The sequence below is a fragment of the Erythrolamprus reginae genome, chromosome 4 (genome assembly GCF_031021105.1).
Source record: "Erythrolamprus reginae isolate rEryReg1 chromosome 4, rEryReg1.hap1, whole genome shotgun sequence".
Taxonomy (NCBI): domain Eukaryota; kingdom Metazoa; phylum Chordata; class Lepidosauria; order Squamata; family Dipsadidae; genus Erythrolamprus; species Erythrolamprus reginae.
In genome coordinates, this window is record NC_091953.1 from 87838995 (window position 1) to 87854181 (window position 15187).

Here is a 15187-nt window from a genome sequence, read left to right on the forward strand (position 1 = left end):
TACTGAGACTTTAGGAGAGTTAAATATTATAAAACACCAAATAAACCTACAAACTCAAGGAGAACTTTCACACAAACTAAGGATTACCAAACAAAAACACTGAATTTGCAAACAAGCTTGGCTTAGCTTCAAAACTCATTCACGAAAAAGCAGACAAAACGATATGATCACATGGGTGTTTTAAAGACAAAGATTAATGATAAAAACCAAATAATTACGTTATTTTTTGAGGAACTGTATAAAAAAGAGGAAGTTAATGAACAATTAATCTTGAAATCACTTGAGGACTTAGAACTAACAAAAATAAATAAGGAAGACCAGGACATGTTAAATGATAAAATAACACCAACAAAATTTATTAACGCAATTGCGAAACAAAAAAAATTAACGCAATTGCAAAACAAAAAAATAATAAAATGACGGGCACAGACGGTATACCTTCCGAATTTTACAAACAATTCTAAGAAACATTGGAACCCACAATGTTACGCCTCTTTAATGAAGTCCTTGGGGGAGCTAAATTTCCTACCTCTTGGAACAAGGCCTATATAACCTTAATCCCCAAAGACATTAAAGATAGAGTCCATATCCAAAATTACCGCCCGATTTCCCTCCTCAATTCAGACTACAAAATTTTTGTCAAAACTTCCACTATCTCTAATGGGAAAGATTGCCGTAATTAAAAGTACAGTAATATACTCCCATGATTTCTATACCTTTTTCAAACTGTACTGATTAAATTAAATAGGACTTTTTAAAAATAACCTCCATTAAAAAATTTGCAGATTCATTTGGGAAAAAAAAAAGGCTAGGATAAAACTGAAAAATTTACAAGGGGTGGTTTTGGACTACCTAACATGGAACTGTATTACATTATCTTATCCTACTGAGAGAATGGATAGCATTAAAAAAACCCAGAATACTAACTCTTGAAGGCTACGACCTCCAATCAGGATGGCATGCTTTCTTGATGGCTGATACACACATATTTTAAGCACCACTATATACGGAAAGTTTTAAATGATACATGGCAATATATAAAAATAAACCATTATCTTTGTATTCCAAAATGGATATCTTCAACAGAAGCGATTATCTATCTGAATGCTTTATCCCCAGATAAAATTATAACATATGATCAACTGCTTGATGATAACATGATTTAATTCCTAACCAAAAACTTCTGGATAAAGGCATTAAACTCGATTGGTTACACTACCTAAAAATTACGTCAAAATACAATGAAGACATAAATAAATTCAGCTTTCAAAAAAACAACCCCTTCGATAAGATTATTTTAGACTCAGAAAAGGAAAGAATATCTAAAATATACAACTTCCTTTTACAAGATGATACAGCAGAAGAAATAGTTAAAGGGTCAATGATAGCATGGGCCCAAAACTTTGGATAGTCAATTAATCTAAACGAGTGGAAAAAATTTCAAAATGATTTATAGATAGCACTTATCACCTGCCAGACTTGCAAAGATCTACCCAAATATGTCACCCCTATGTTGGAAGTGTGGAAGGAAACCTGGTACTTACTATCATATTTGGGCATAAAATTAAAACTATATTAGACCAGATTACTTCTCAGACTATCCAAATTAAACCTGAATTATTTCTGCTAGAATCGTTAGACAAAATATTAATAAAGAGAATCAATACATCATACGCCACATTATCATGGCTGCAAGAATCTTATATGCGCAATACTGGAAACAACAAAAGAACCCAAACACATTAAATCTTCTAATTAAAATAATGGAATGTGCTGAAATGTCAAAACTAACATTGGAGATGCAAAATAGGGATGAGACAAATTTCTACAAGGCCTGGGACAAATGGTATTATTGGCTTAAACAAAGAAAATATCTAAAAATTATTTACAAAGAAGACCATCCAAGAACAACATTATGTAAAGTTAACAGCTCATGAGACGAATCAAATTATTATACTTGTAATGACCTACAGAAGACATTGATCGGCACAACTCTTAGACCTTAAATAAACTCTGTGAATAAAGTCTTAAGTTATTGATTAATGGGATAAAAACATAAAAGTCAGAGAATTCGCAATGTATATTCACTAAAATCAACTGTTACCTTATTTTGAATAGTCAAAACCGAAGGGAAACCTACACCAACCACATATATGAACCACAGGTCATATATCATTGAAGTTCCAGCTAAATTTCTGGTTTTCCCTTTCTCCCCCTTTCTTTTCCACCTCTCACTAGTCTTCTCTTTCCCTTTTTTTACTCCCTTCATTCTTTCTTATCTTTTCCTAGATATATTAACAACAATTGTGACAATTATTATTTGTATTATTTTTTGTTCTCTTTTTTAATGTATATATTCAATAAACATTTTTTTAAAGGTTATAGGCAACATTGCTCTTCCATAAAAGAATGACACGATATTTGTGTAGAGTTCTTGGTGCTTTTTGAATTTGGTTGTTTGCTCACAATCTTTTCATTACTCAACTAGTAATGAAAATATGAACATGCCTAGTTGGATAATGAAACACTTGTAACCCGACAACCAAACTCAGAGAACACCAACAACTCTACAGTTGAACCCTTAGCAGCATATATTCTTTTCTATTCAGAGGAATTTTCTTTGCTAAAATAACTGGGACAAGGCCAAAGACAGCACTGTTTATTATATATAATATTTACACAAAATATTAAAAGCCATAAGAAAAAATGCTAATCAAAATGCTAATGCTAATGCTACATATTATGGGTTCCAGAAACCATCATGGAAATGGTCACCTATGAATGTTCTCATCCCCCCTCCACAGATCTAGAATCTGGGGGTGGATGTCTTCCAGAGAAACATGGAAAATTTCAGGGCTGAAAAACACAATTTCCTGCTTTTATAATTGATTGCTTTAGCATATGAACTTTAAATAACCTCTTATAACCACCTTCTTGATCTTTAAATAGCAGGGAAGGTTTTTTTTCCTGGCTTTCACTGACTGATGCATAATTCATACTTGAGGCTAGTTACAAAGAGTCAGGCTGTTATTGTGCAGAAGCCTGGGGAAGTGTAAACATCTACCTTGGGAAGCCCAGACTTCACACACTTGTACCTAGACATAGGAAATTGCCCAAGTATGGTCACCTTGGAAGCACTGCAGCACAAGAGATTTCTCAGAAGGTGTGCAGCATAATAAACACAAAGATATTCAAATAGCTATAAAAGAACATTTAGCAATCAGTTTGGCTGTAAATTGTCCTCCCCATCACACCAACAAACTTAATAAGCTCATTTTATTTAAAATTACAGTAGAGTTTCGGTTATCCGTCCTTCGGTTATCCGATACTCTGGATTATCCAACGTCATGGCTGCTTGGGGGAGTGACTGTAGGCATTTTTGCACACTCCCAGACACGCCCCCAAACATGACAACCGTGACGGGGAAGCAAGCTGGGAGGAGGGAAGTGAGCTAGAGAGAGAGAGAGCTGGGGACAGAAGCAGTACAGTAGAGTCTGGATTATTTGACATTTTGGCTATCTGATTATCAGCCCACCCGTTTATGTCAGATAACTGAGACTCTACTGTATTTTCATTTGTACTTGAAAAGGTAGGCTGTGTTCTCATTGGAAGGATGTTTCATTTCCTTTATTTTTATCTATCATCTTGTCAAATCCAGTCATAGGAATATGGTGGAATAATAAAGTAAAGAACCAAAATGCAGAATTAATGGATTGCCATCTTTAGGACCAAATAATCACCATTTAGGCAACCTCATAAACATTTTAATTGTGGTTCTTTTAATAGTTTGATATCATGATTGTGGTTATTGTAACATGTCTAGAATGGTGATCCCCAAATTAGCAACTTTAAGACTTGTGGATTTAAATTGTCCAGCTGGTTGGACAATTGCAGCAGAGGCGGAGTAATGACATGGACACAAAGAGCTGGATTTAAAATGGGTCATTTTTATTAATTAAATTTGCATAATTTATTCATTAAATTAGCATAAATTTAAATAAACCCTAACAAGGACCCACAGGGTCAAACAATTACTTCCGGGGTGGAAAATGACGTCAGAAAAACTTCCGGGGCAACTTATGGGCGTAGCTCCATGTTGATCCAGGTGAAGGGCCCCGCCCTTACCTGGATCTCTGCCATGCACCTGCATGTGGGAGGTCTCGCCGTCTAACCCCTACAAGGGGATAGAAATTGGCGGGACCCAAAGATGGGTTCCCCCCAAATGGTCAGATCGAGCTAAAGGCACCATGACCTTTGGAGAGAACCTGTCAATCATCCCCAAAGATGCCCAATGGAGAACACGCAGTTGCTAAACACCACCCAGTTTTCCGCCCCTAACCTGCCACGGATTGGGGGTCAGATCTCTATCTTGGCCCCCTGACTCCCCCCTCTAACTGCACCAGCTCGCACAGTGACCTCTGCAGGTCCTGTAAGAAGATGATGTTCCCCTGGTCTGACAGGTGAACGCCGTCAGCGTGGTGAAGCCATGGCTGATCTATGGTGATGTTAGGATGGGAAACCACTACCCCACCCAACTCTCTAACCAGCCTACCCATAGCCTTATTCACCTTGCTCCTGACCTTGTGAATGGCCCTAAGGGAAATGGCGTCCCCAGATGATCCTTGGGAAGATCTCAGACCAGACCACTTGCATGGGTGACCAAGCTTTGCGAAGAACACGCAGGTCTTCGCGGGCGTGGCAAAGCAATGCCAGACCCCCAAGTACACACAGGTCATTGCCACCGAGGTGCAAGACCGACCACCTGGGTGCGACACCTCTTGTGCCGCCCTCCCAGGAGCAGCGGGAGAAGCCCCTCCCATCGCAGGCCTCTTCTTCCCCATCCAGACAATGTTGACCCACTGGTCCAAAGACAGCTGGGTCCCCACGGTGGTTCATGCTGCGGAGCGGCCAGCCCAAAAGACCATACTGTGGCCACACAGTAACGCCGTCGGTCTCGTCCTGGTGGGACTATCTAGAACACGGCAGAGAAAGGTTACCTAGCGTGAAATCCTGTCCTACTACCTCAGCTGGCCGTACATAACCCAAATAGGCCACTGACCGCCAGCGGCCAATCTCCCGGATCCTATGACCCAGGAAACCAGACACTGCTGCGCTAGTGGCAGCGCTGATATGGAACGAATGCGTTCCGTAGCCGGCGGGGTCAATGCCTATCTTGACTAGAGCCCTAGTCACTAAAGCCCCAAATTGGTAGCAGATAAGCGGGGTACCGTCTTGGTGTTTAAAAAGGTACCCCTGCTCCGCACCCCTTAGACTGCGGAAATGAGAAAGAACTGCCACTGGGCACACAGACTGATCGGTGGCTGCCGTCAACTCTATCCTGACACCCCTACATAACTGGTCAGTTTTAGATTGTCTCACCAATAGGGAGACACCCCCCTCACTAAAGTACAGGTCAGATAACTGAAAAGCACGGAGAGACCTGTCGCCCTGAGAGGAGGCTAAAGCCTCGCTGACTCGAAGGGCCCCAAAAAACATAACATTGGCTGCCGCTTGAAAAAGGCGGGCCTCGTACAGAGAGGCGCACAGGCTGTTCCAAGCATGATTAATAAGGGACAGCTGCTGTACAGTTAATGCCTGTCTACTGTCCGTTGGGGGCGCAGGCCTCTCCCTAACCCAACCTACCAGCCTCTTCTGGATGCGGAAGTCGCAAGAAGAGTTCGGAAAGCCACTGGCCTTAGACAGAAAGGCCAGGCCTGCCAACCTGGACCGAATGGTTCTAACTGAGAAGCCGCGCTGTCTAAGCAGCACACAGAACTCCCATGAGGTAATCTACTGGGAAGGGGCAAATGTGAGGGTAACCCCTGGCTTGCCTAAAGTCCCAAAACTCCTTACCTGAGTTCTGGTATGCCCTCAAGGTGCTGGGTGCCACCGAGAGGGCCATGGCCCTGGTTGCTTCCATCCTCCACTGTTCGTGAGCCCGCCCAGGCTCCACAGGTGGTTGGGGACGACTTCCGGTGACGCGCGAGCCCACAGAGCCAGCGGCCGAAACCTGGACAACTGACCACGGGACAAGGCATCAGGGATTCCATTATCTAGCCCAGGAACATGCCGGGCCAGAAACAGGGCATTTAGAGACAAAGACCTGTGCACAAAATGGCGGACAAGCTGCATGACCCTGTCGCTGTTAGAGGACAGGGCATTCACAATGTGAACCACTGTCAAGTTGTCACACCAGAAGTGCCCCGTTTTGTCTCTAAATTGTTCTCCCCACAGCTCTAAAGCTACTATCAGTGGGAAGAGCTCCAAAAAGGCCAAATCTTTGACCAAGGGAGAGGCCCTCCTTTCCGGAGGCCACATGGAATGGCACCACTGGTCACCTAAAATAACCCCGAACCTGCAGCTCCCCGCGGCATCCGAACATAATTGCCGCTCAGCTTCCAAGAGAAGCTCGCGCCTCCAAAAGGAACGACCATTGAAGTGGGCCAAAAAGACCCGCCATACGCGCAGGTCATCCTTGACCCCAGCGCACAGGCGGGTCCAATGATGGGGCAATCGTAGCCCCTTCATCGTGATGTATACCCGCCGGGAAAAGGCCCTGCCAGAAGCCACCACCCGGCAGGCAAAATTAAGAAGCCCGGCAAGTTCCTGAAGCTGGCGAAGGGTCACCTTCCGGCTATGTAACACTATGTCAAGCTTGCTCTGAATCTTGAGCAGCTTGTCTGGGGGAAATCTACAAGATTGCTCCTCCGAGTCCAATTCAATACTCAGAAAAGTAATCCTGGTGGCGGGGCCCTCGGTCTTCTCAGGGGCCAAAGGGACCCCCAAATGAGCACAAAGGGCTTCAAAAGCCGACATCAGGGCAGAACATAGCTCTGAATGCGCAGGCCCCACCAACAGGAAGTCATCGAGGTAATGAATGACCGAACCCAGACCAGAGCGCCTCATGAGCGCCCACTCCAAGAAGGTGCTAAAGCTCTCGAACAGGGAGCAAGAAATGGAGCAGCCACCTTCGAAGTGAAAGCCTAGGAGCTCAAAGTCATCTGGGTGTATGGGGAGGAGCCGGAATGCAGACTTAATGTCGCATTTACCCATAAGGGCTCCCATCCCACACTTCCTAACCATGGCCACCGCTGCGTCAAGGAACGCATAACGGACTGAGCAAAGCTCATCAGGAATGAAGTCATTCACTGATTCTCCCTTCGGGAAGGACAAGTGGTGAATCAACCTAAATTCACCACTGGCCTTCTTGGGAACCACCCCTAAAGGGGAAACCCGAAGAGTCGGCGAGGGCGGGCACGGGAAAGGTCCCAGTACCCTGCCCTCGGCCACCTCCTTCTGGATTTTGGCTCTAACGATGTCTTCATGTCCCACAACCGATCTAAGGTTGTCAGACATGAAGGCCTTCCGGATCCCCACATACGGGATCCTAAAACCCTCTGAGAATCCCTGCAGGAGAGCAGCCGCTCTCCCACGAGGGTGATACTCCCTCAACAACTCTTACAGTGCTCCCAGCTTAATTTGGCTGGGCCCCTTTTCCCCCAGCAGGCGGGTGTCGTTTGCTGGCCCCACCCCATCCTTCCTATCCTTGCCCCCTTTGGGCTTTGTGCAAGCGCCGGTGGTGTGGGAGCCCCCACAATTCCCGCAAGCATGTCTGAACCTGCATAAGGGACGAAAACACACCCCTTTGGCTGCAAACTCATGACACGGAGGGTCAGCCTTCGTTGCACCTCCCCCACCAGCCCGGGCCACCGGTGTCGCCGCTGGCTCATCCTCCATGTAGTGACCGCTGTCAGTGCGGTCGCCACCCCCAGCCTGAGACATGTGAGTTGCGTTAAACCACAAGTCCGGGACGACCACGTCCCATGGGAGTGTGCGGTCAAAGGCCACATGCATCCTAAAAGCTTCATCGTATTGGCGCCAAACAGAGCCCTTGTACTCAAAATGAGCACAGGCGATAAGGTCAATGTATTTGAGCATAGAGGCAGCCCGAATGGGCTCCCTCTGTATAACTACAGAAGCGTAAGTTAGATATGCATACAGCCATGAGCTGAAGCACCTGCTAACACTAACCTTCTTGGGTTTGTCTATTTTAGCCTCATCCTCTTTCTCCTTCTTAGGGTCTTCCCTGTTAAGGATGGAGAAGAGATCTACATACTCTCCCCTCCAAATCCGCTCCCTGACAGTGGGATGAAGGTGAAAACCCAAAGGCGTGGGGGTAATCCCCACGGAATGACCGCTGCCCGTACTGCAGCCAAGGGGTCTATTATCGTGGGAACCCCCACGGTCACCTCACCCGACCCTGTTGACGGCACTGAAAATGTCGAGGGGCCTGGGCCACTGCAGTAGCCCAGGTGAGGGCTGAACTACCCATGGAGTTGACCCCACTCCCAAAACCTGGTGGCACAAGGGCCTCCCTGGTCAGAGGGAGGGGCAGTGTGAGTGTTGGGTGTGGTGCAGTCTCACCTGCTCCCATAGGGGTAGAAGTCATCCACAAAGACCCAGCTCCTGCTGAGCCAGGCGCTGCTGCTATCTGCCCGGTCTGGGCCGCTGGTTCACCTGGTGGCCTACCAAGGGCTGCTGGAGCTGATGGGATGGTGCCCGCAGGCCTGTACACCGATCTCCAGCGTGCATCCAAGTCATCCAGCCTCTCAATGATCCTGGACCAAGAATGAGCAGGTATATTAGATTCAGTTGCAGGGGGACCCCTCATCCTGCCCCCTCTCCTGACCCCGGCTTGGGTGTCTTCTTGCATCAACTGGGCCCTAACTGAAGGTCTCAGGGCTCTCCTGGGCTGTGCCCCTGTCTCCACCGGTGGGGGTAAAGGCTTCTGCCTTTTAGGAGCCATCAAGATGCCAAATAAGTAAAGTTAAATGAAGAAGTCCCTTAATGGGAATTGCTCAAATGGGGATTGCCTCCGCTAATCCTGGTAAGGCGAAACTGCCCACTGTAAAAGGCTCACCCAAAGGCCTCTAGGCCTGAAAGCTAAAAGCCCCAACCAGGCCTGCAAGGCTCACCCCCCTGGAACTAGGCCGCCAAAGGCTGAAAAGGGGAAAAAAATCCCAGAGAGGAAAGGCCCCTGCCCAGGAAGATTCCCCCCTTGTATCCAAAAGAGGGGGCTCAAAAGCTCTCCACCCCCCGTGACACCAAACCAAGGCCTCCGATGAGGCTTGCAGCCTTCCCAAGATGGCCGACGCCACGAGGCTGCCTCAAAATGGCTGATTCATTGAAGCGAACCCCAGCTGGGTGTTCGCTGCTCGTCGGCATCGAGGCAAAAAGGAGGCCCAAAGCCTTTTATAGGGCCGGCAGGCTCTGCCCCCCGACGACATCATCAGCAATGGCCGATGGAGCCCAAAATGGCCGGGATCTCGCAAAATCTCGCTAGATCCCGGCCTTCAAGATGGCGGCTGCGCCGAGGGCTGTGTCTCCCTGGCCCTGCAGCAAATCCGGGCCAGGGAGTGAGTCACCGGCCGGGCATTCTGGGAGTTGAAGTCCACAAATCTTAAAGTTGCCAAGTTTGAAGACCTATGGTCTAGAGCAGGGGTAGGCAAAATCGGCTCTTCTATGACATATGGACTTCAACTTCCAGAATTCCTGAGCTTGCCTGATTGGTTTAGGAATTCTGGGCGTTGAAGTCCACAAGTCATAGAAGAGCCGACTTTTCCTACCCCTGGTCTAGAGCAGTGGTTCCCAACCATTTTGGGGCCATGCCCCACCTAAGCAACTCTAAAATCCTGAGGCCTCCCCTCTCCCATGTTGTATAATTCTTATTATTCAAAAAGTGAACTATTCACATGGAGGAAGCCTAAAAGGCCATTAACTAGGTTTAAACAAGGTTCCAATTGCCCCCACTAAAAATGAAATTGCCCCCCTGTAGGGTGTGGGCCCCATGTAGGGAACCAGGTATCTAGAGTCACTTTTCTGTGAGATGGGTAGCTATGTAAATATAATAAACAAACAGACAACTCAACATGGCAGTCTATTTTCCTTTGTTTTTGTGAAAAGGGATCAAGATGATGATGTGATGATGATGATGATGATTATTATTATTATTATTATTATTAATCTGGACTTCTGTTGCCAGCGAAGCCCCCATTTTTGTACTGCTGGGATTCTCCTGCTGGAATTCCCCTGCAGCATCACAAAAACGCGGAAGTCTGGCGGTGGGGTTTCCCATGGAGGGGAGCCTCAGGGGAATCCCAGCAGCGCAAAAACGTGCACTTTGCCTGGCAAAAGGAGTGAGTTTTGGGCTTGCACGCATTAATCGCTTTACCATTGATTCCTATGGGAAACATTGTTTTGTCTTACAAACTTTTCACCTACCAAACCTCATCCCAGAACCAATTAAGTTCGTAAGATGAGGTATCACTGTATTTTATAAGAACTCTGTGGTTATTCTTGTTTTACAGTGGTTCCTCAATTTTCGCGGGTCCGAGCTTTGTAAAAAGTCTATACCACATTTTTATAAAAAATATTATTAAAAAAATACTCCGGGTTTTTTTTTTGCACACCAAGGGTTTTCTGGGGCTGCCCGATGTACAATACTGTGTGTTTTAACTCTCCTCCTCCCCCCTTCACCTCAGCCGTCCTACTTCTTTAAATAAAAGCTCTGTTTCCACCCCAGCCTTCCGATCCCACCCCTTTAATTCTCAGAGCATTGGTACACTCCAATTGAAGCCGAGCCTTACTGCAGCCCACCGCCCCTGCAGTGAGTCCAGCAAAGGCCCCTGCTTGCTGCCCCATTGCCCCTGTGGGTTCTGGGGGTAAGTAAAACCAGGAATGGAGGAGGGAGGGGGAGGAAGGAAAGAAAGAAAAGGAGCATCTCTATTTCAAGGAAATTTTACTTTCGCTGGCGGTCTTGGAATGTATCCCCAGCGAAAGTCAAGGGAACACTGTATTATACTCTTTTGAAACTTATTGTTGGGTTAAATTTGAGAATTTCTTTTAAAAGCCTGCTCTCTGGCACCTCTCTAATGTCAGTTACTTTCATATGCTATTATTTTTTAACAGTTAAAATGAATCTGCAACATATAATTTGGCCAGAAACACAATATTTATATGGTTTTTAATTCTCTCGCATGTATTAATGCCTTTTTCATTTTCATTCAGACTTTTAAAGCTATCTGAATATGCAATGCAGTTGTGGACTATATAGGACAGTGAGGGCGAACCTTTGTTACCTCGGGTACCAAAAGAGCATGGGTGCATGCTATTGCACATGCACAAGTGCCCACACCCGTAATTCAATGTCTGGGGAGAGCAAAAACAGCTTCCTCTGTCCCCTGAAGGCCCCCTAGAGGCTGGAAACAGCCTTTTCCCCAACTTCCGGTGTGCCGAGTAGGCTTGTGTTTTACCCTCCTAAAGCTCCTAAAGGCTTCCCTGGAGCCAGGGGAGGATAAAAATGCCCTCCCCCATCCCCCCGAAGACTCCTGGAAGCCAAAAATCAGCTGGCTGGCACAAACATGCACATTAGAGCTGAGCTAGGGCAATGGCCATAGGTCATTTGGTTCGCCATCACTGATATAGGATAATATATTTTTCCATAGCAACTGCCCCTACTGTCTAAAATCTTTTTTTCAATATCAAAGTTAAGTATCCCAATTAGATGAGAAAAATAACTGGACAGAACTGTGATTTATCTGATGAAATCTTGCATTTTTAGAGGACTTCCAGAATTTGTTCTACTGGTATGCTTGCTTGATAGAATCTCCTCTGAGGCCAGTCTTCCCAAAATATTATATTCTGTTGGCCATTAATCACCATTTTAAAAGTTATTGAAAAAAAGTATATCACAGTGTCTCCAGTTCACCTATGTTCTCATGCAGAATACAAAAAATCTCTGTGCCCATAAGAGCATCTTGTATAGGAATCAAACCACCTTAGCATTCATTAATGTTATTTAGACATCTGAAGTTCATTTAGACATTCAGAAGCCACTTAGAGCACTTAAATGGAACATAACAGCATAATATTACATGTGTTTACTTAAAGTAATTGAATTCAATGGGACTTATTCTGAAGTAATTGAATGGAAGTGCTAATATGTAGGGATATCTTTCTTAAAATAAATGTCAGCATTTCATGCATAGACATTTGTTCTTATAGATTACCACTGAGGCAATAGATTAGACTCTTAAAAATTTAAAGGGAAGGGACCACAAAGCATTAAATAACAGTTATGCTTTGAGTTATAGAATATTTTAACTGGCATATCATGACATTTTCTCCAGAACTCAGTATAAATATTCCCTTTATATAAAACAATCGATCATGCCTGAGGATTTTGATTTAAGTGGAAGAAAACCCACCATGAGGGTGGATTAATCTCCTCACCTAACTTTTCAACATCACAGATATTGGTTGTCGATCCTACACATATTTCTTAATAAAAAATGATAATTGATTTATCTGAGGAATATTTTTATCTCTTTTCAGTACCGGCCTTGTAGAAAAGGTACTCCAGCCCTGATAATTGAAATGAATCAACTTATTATTAGAATTAGTAGAGTACCAAATGTTTAATAGTACTTTATGGGACATATTTCCCAACCTGAAATGTTTTATTTGTTTTTGTTTTTAAAAACATATCCTTTGAGATTATAAGAAATCATGTTGAAAAGTTTATGCTGCTTATCCAGTTTTGAGATTGGCTATCATCCAAAAAGAAATCTTGTCACCCATCCCTTGACTTCAGAATAAAAATACTGAACATTCCATTAATCTGTATTACATATTTTGTACTGATTTCAGAGAATCTGGGATTCCCAAGATGATAATTCTATATTTGCCTTGTTTTATCATGATTACAAACTCTTTCTCAGCCTTTTTTCTGACTCCCAGAATTATAGTTGTGTACAGATTCAGTAGAGTTGTGTCTGGCTTGAATTGTGCCTATTTAGTTCATATTTTAATATAATCAATTTTCAGGAATGAGATATTTAGCATGAGATTCACAATTCATCTTCTAATCATTTTATTCTCTCCTTTCCAGCTTCTTATGGGAAACAGGTTATATGCAACCCATCTTAAGTATGTTTTTATGGCTTTTCATTTTATCAGTAATTACATTTCTGGAGCTGTAATAATGTTTCTCTCATATTAGAAAGAAACGTGGTTTTTAATAATTCCACATTTTAGTGGATTTAGATGGACAGGAATATGGAAACAGGAGGCTCATTCTGATTTTCTGATTATGCGGCATGAAAAATCCTTGCCCTTGTGATATTTTTTTCACATCATCCCAGTCTGATATTGAATTTGGTTGAGTTGAATTTGGTTGGTGGAGTTGTCTCTGGTTGATTTGGAAGTGGAGTTCTCCTTCTCCCAACTGGACAATCTATAAAACCTCAATGTATCACACTATGAATGATGTGAACACAGATATTTGCTAACCTATTGCTGACCTATAATTTTTTGTGGAATGGACTGGTTGCATGGCCCTGAGAATCTATTTTCATTTCATCTTGATCTGAGAGAAGTGAAACATCTATGTCCTGCAGCCTATTTCTTTGTGGAAAGGAATTTGGCCATGGGAATATCAGTCTTATGGACTAGCAAATACAGGGGATCCAGAAGACTATTATTACTACATCCAAACCAAAACAACAGAAAACAGTTTTAATTTTTTAAATCAGGAAAGGTAAATTATTAAGCAGAGGAAAAAAGAATATTAATACTGGGTATATAATTCCCAGTATACTGAGTATATAATCCTCAGTATAACATATTTGATTTATGACTGCAGTTCACACAGTGCAATACATATTGACTCTAAACAAGATACATACTTCTCATTTCAGACTGAAATAGCAATGGGATCAAAGAAAATAAAAATTGCCTCTTACACAGCACTTAGGCAATGAATATTCAGCTTTGAAGTTCCTGGCAAAATAGGGAAGTGGCTTTTTTTAACCTCTTTTATTTCTCTTTGGGATTGCAACTAATTTATTGTCAAGAAACAGCACAAAACAAATAAAAATACATTTAGACTGTTGGTTGTTTTTTGGGGGGATAATTTCAGGTCAATTAAAGAATGATTATAAATTTTTTTAAAAGTTATTTTTTATAGACCATAAAATTATTGCTATTTATTCATCTCTAAAGTACTTCATTTATCTTCCACTATTTATTAATTTTTTATGTCAGGAGTTTGAGCAAGGAGTAATACACAAGGTAATTTTTAGGTGAAGGCACATTTTTTTCCTCATACTACTAAAAACTACTATTTTTCTTATCCCAAAGGGACTTTTCCAAAAGGTTTGTTTTCCTTGAAAGAAGCTTCTTGGATGAGAAGCAAAATATTTTCAAAGAAAAAACCTAAGAAAATCCAGTTGCCTGTTGGAAAAGCACCTTTGGAACAACATGATCTGGATGATTGAGAATCTCCATAAACAAATGACTTTCTTATTCTGATATCTGTCAGAAATGGCAGTAACACAATACTAAGCCTGGGACAGAATCATAGAATTATAGAGTTGGAAGTGACCACGATTTTATCCAGATCAACTCTCTTAATATTCAGAAAAGTCAAACTATTGTACAGGTAAATAAAATGCCTTCTCCGTATCTCCAACGGTCACATATTTTAACTACGATAATAAATTACTTCACATTTACACATTACAACATTAAATGATAGGGAAGTGAGAGTGTTTTAAGGGATTGCAAAGGGAACAAAGTATCTTTTTATATTAAAACAGTTAATATGGAATTAAATAAAACAAAATATACATTAAACAGATCTACAAATGTTTGTTTATTTATTTATTTATTTATTTATTTATTTATTTATTTATTTATTTATTTATTTATTTATTTATTTATTTATTTATTTATTTATTTATTAGATTTGTATGCTGCCCCTCTCCACAGAATTGGGGCGGCTCACAACACAATAAAACAGTTCATGACAAATCACAATTTAAAATATTTTAAAAAACCCATTTTTAAGCTGACATACATGCAAACATACCATACATAAATTATATAGGCCCAGGGGAGATATCTCAGTTCCCCAATGCCTGTTGACAAAGGTGGGTTTTGAGGAGTTTACGAAAGGCAAGGAGGATAGGGGCACTTCTAATCTCTGGGGGGAGCTGGTTCCAGAGAGTCAGGGCCGCCACAGAGAAGGCTCTTCCCCTGGGGCCCGCCAACTGACATTGTTTAGTTGACGGGACCCGGAGAAGACCCACTCTGTGGGACCTAATCGGCCGCTGGGATTCGTGCAGCA